We start from the raw sequence: 3,953 nt of genomic DNA on the forward strand, positions 1-3,953 counted from the left end.
CACACACACACACACACACACACACACACACACACACACACACACCCCAGCCCCCTGGGCATGCTGTGTCTCTCTGTAGCACTTCTCACCACCTGACATCATGTTACTCATTTATCTGCTGTCATTCCAAATACAAGATAAGCATCTCAGGGAAGGGCCATTGTCTGCCTGGTTCACCACCTGTTGGGCTGCACCCGCAAGCCTGTGAGCCTTGTAGTTTCCCAGGCTTGAGACCAAAGAAAGAGCCCAGAGACAGCAACAGAGACATCAGTGGTTTATTGGACAGAGCATACTGGACATAAACGCTTCTGCAGCGACACCTCACCATGTGCGGCCAATGGCTGACCAGACATGGCAGAAATCTCCAGCTACTCAGGGAAGAAGGAGGCTGCCCTTTATAGGGGGGAATTGACGTCAGGTCAGTTAACAGGGACTTAAGGAAGCCCTATAATGAAGACGACTGGGTGGTCATGTGAGTGAAGCAGGGGCTGGTCGAGCAGGGGGATGGACACAGAGCAAGAGAACATCCATCTTGAGGGGTCTGACCCTACTCTCCACCCCTACAGACCCCACACGACCCTTGCAATCCGGGTCCACCCCTCTGCCCCGATATCCCTGGGGTCAGGCTGGGGTGCACTGCAACCAAACACCACAAATGCAATCTAGACACCAGCAGCTAAGGAGCATCACAAGTACGCCAGGTGCTTGTCGGGTCAGTTTTTCATGTAAGTCCAGCGGAGGACCACAACGGCAGTCAGACTCATCTCGCAGTGAGGCCACCACTGCCGCCCCGTCTGAGAACAGATTCCCTCCACTCAGACTAGGGTCGAAACGTAAGCTTCAACAGGCGCAAGACAGGGAATATCACGACCATCGAGCAAAATACAAACAGTCACGGCACTGAGACAACCCACCTGCCTGCAGGCCACACCCCCTGTCCACCCTCGGTCCCCACAGCCGGCGCTGAATACTGAAGAGGTGGTTAAGCAACAGGCCACAGGGTTAATATAATGGCGCCTTTCTCCAGGAGGGGCCCAGGTTAATTACCTTAGCAGCCCTAGGCGGGGTCGGGGAGAAGACAGGGGAAATCTGTAAGCCCCTTTCTAATGCTGTTCCCCACGAAGGCGCAAACACAAACCACCGGGACTTACCTGCCAGTCCCAGGCCACTTTATAACTGTTCCCCGGGGATAGATCCTGAGTCAAGGCCAAAAGTGAGTTGTTGCCCTGACAGGTGGCTGGCAACGGTCCTTTGGTCCCTCGGTGTCAACAGTTGAGCTAGTGTTGACTAGTTGCCTCTAGGTTAACACGGCATAGGCGCCGGGACGATGCTCCGGGGACGCTCAGTGATATTTCGCAGGGCTCAAGTCAGCCTCCTGGTCCATGTGTTGAGAGCAAGCTCCCCTCTCAATCGTTGAAGTGGTCCCGTCATAGCCCCGCAGTGGTGGGGTAGCAAGGCAGGTGGAAAAGCAAGTGTATGGCATTTTTATTCAGCCCATCCCTGGGCTTCATGGTCCTTGGTGGCTATCCATGTCCACGGGGGTCCTGTAGGTCACGCACAGCTGTTCTAGACCCAGAATAGTGGTTGTGATGCTCGATGACTTGGGTCAGCTCCCACCTGTGGTAACGCGTTGTAGACGGCCTGTAGCTGTGGTCCCATCCCCCTATATCGTTGCTCTGCCCCCTCCCATAGCTGGGACCAGAAACCCAAGGGTTCTCTTATTATTTTGCCATTGCCACAGACCCTAACCAAACCCCTCTGAGTAACTGGCCGCGTCCAATTCACAAGGCTGTCCCTGAGTTAATATCCCTAAAGCCTGTGTCTGTAATTGCGTAGGGGTGCTGTTTCGGGGGTAGGCTTGTCTTACACGTCCAGGTAACACCCAAGTATCTGATGGATAATCCAGGTCCTTGTGTTTCCTCATTCACCAGCCATCCCCGTGCAGTCAGATGAACCCCGAGGGTGGAGCTGCTACTTCTAAACTGGAAAGAGACTCTGAGTTGAACAGGGCACCCTCAATGTAAGGAAGAGAAAGGCGGCTCTGGTGGTGGCCAGCTGCCACAGGGCCCCGCGTGCTAGTGGACGGCCGCCTCGGGATCACCCCCCGCAGCTTTCCGTTCCCGACAGCTCGGCGCTCACGGGAGTTTCCTCGGCCTCCTTGTTGCCCGGCCAACTGTTGGGCTGCACCCGCGGGCCTGTGAGCCTTGTAATTGCCCAGGCTTGAGCCTGGTACGTCAACAGTCACTGGACACGGGACCTTACACATCCGAAACAAAGGGTCCTGGGGCGACACCCCGCCATGCGCAGCAGACAGCGCGCAGAACATGGCGGCACTCTTTATCCCGAGTGGGGGGGGGAGGGAGGCTGCCATTTATACGGGGCTCATCAGTTACCAGGGAAACCAGCAGCTTGGGCACGCCCCTCACGGCCCTCAGGTTAATAACCATCACGAGGCCAGGTGTTTCCCTTTAATAAACTAGCAGGTGGAGCCGCTCTGGGCTAAGGATTAGGACAAGCACTTGCTGGGGGGGGGGGGGGGGCGGGTACGGTCACGTGAGCAGGTGCAGGTGCAGGTGAAGCAGGGGCTGGTCCAGCAGGGGACGTACAGAGAGCAAAAGAACAGCCACCTTGAGTGGCCTGATCGTACACCATCATATCCCGAAAGCCCAGTGCCTGACACGTAGTAGGGACTGCCGTAACCAAGGGCCCCAAACTAGTGGCTTGCAACAACAGAATTTGGGGATGAAATGGTACAGCCTCTATGGGAAATAGTATGGCGGTTCCTGAAAAAATTAAGCATAGAATTCCCACATGATCCAGCAATTCTACTTCTGGGAATACACCAGGGACTCCAGCAGGTATTTGTACACCTATGTTCACAGTAGCATTACTCACAATGGCCAAAAAGTGGGCACAGCCCAGATGTTCACTGACAGACGAATGGATCGAAATGTGTTCTATCCTTACAGTGGAATATCATTCAGCCTTAAAAGGGAGGGAAATTCTGACACAGGCTACAACCTGAACGGAACTTGAAGACATTATGCTGAGTGACAGAAGCCAGACACAAGAGGACAAATACTGTCTGATTCCACTTCTAGGAGATTCTTAGTGCAGTTAAATTTAGAGACAGAGAGTAGAATAGTGGTTGCTGGGGTCTGGAGGGAGGGGGGACGGGGGAATTATGGTCTAATGAGTACAGACTTTCAGTTTGGCCAGATGAAAAACCCTTCTGGAAATGGATGGTGGTGATGATTGCACAAGACTGTAAATGTGTTTAAGGCCACTGAACTGTATACTTAAAAGTGGTTAAAATGGTAAATTTTATGTTATGATTATTTTACCACAATAAATATAATGTCACAGAAAGACTTCCAGAAATGTATTGTCTCATAGTTCTGGAAGCTAAAAGTCTGAAATCACCTTCTTCTTTTTCTAAGATTTTTTTTTTTTTATTGAAGTATAGGTGATTTACTATGTGGTGTTAATTTCTGCTTTACAGCAAAGTGATTCAGTTATACATATATACATTCTTTTTTTAAATATTCTTTTCCATTATGGTTTATCATAGGACACTGAATATAGTTCTCTGTGCTGTACAGTAGGACCTTGCTGTTTATCCATTCTGTATACAATAGTTTGCATCTGCTAATCCCAAACTGCCAAACCTTCCCTCCCCCATCCTCCCCTCGCTTGGCAACCACAAGTCTGTGCTCTATGTCCGTGAGTCTTTCTATTTCACAGATAGGTTCATTTGTGTCATATTTTAGATTCCACATATAAGTGATATATGGCGTTTGTCTTTCTCTTTCCGACTTCACTTAGTATGATAATCTCTAATTGCACCCATGTTGCTGCAAATGGCATTGTTTTGGGGTTTTTTAGGGCTGAGTAGTATTCCAGTGTATATATGTGCCACATCTCCTTTATCCAGTCATCTGTCGATGGACATT

The sequence above is a fragment of the Monodon monoceros genome, unplaced genomic scaffold (genome assembly GCF_005190385.1).
Source record: "Monodon monoceros isolate NGI ecotype Baffin Bay Population unplaced genomic scaffold, NGI_Narwhal_1 Super_Scaffold_1, whole genome shotgun sequence".
In the NCBI taxonomy this organism is placed as follows: domain Eukaryota; kingdom Metazoa; phylum Chordata; class Mammalia; order Artiodactyla; family Monodontidae; genus Monodon; species Monodon monoceros.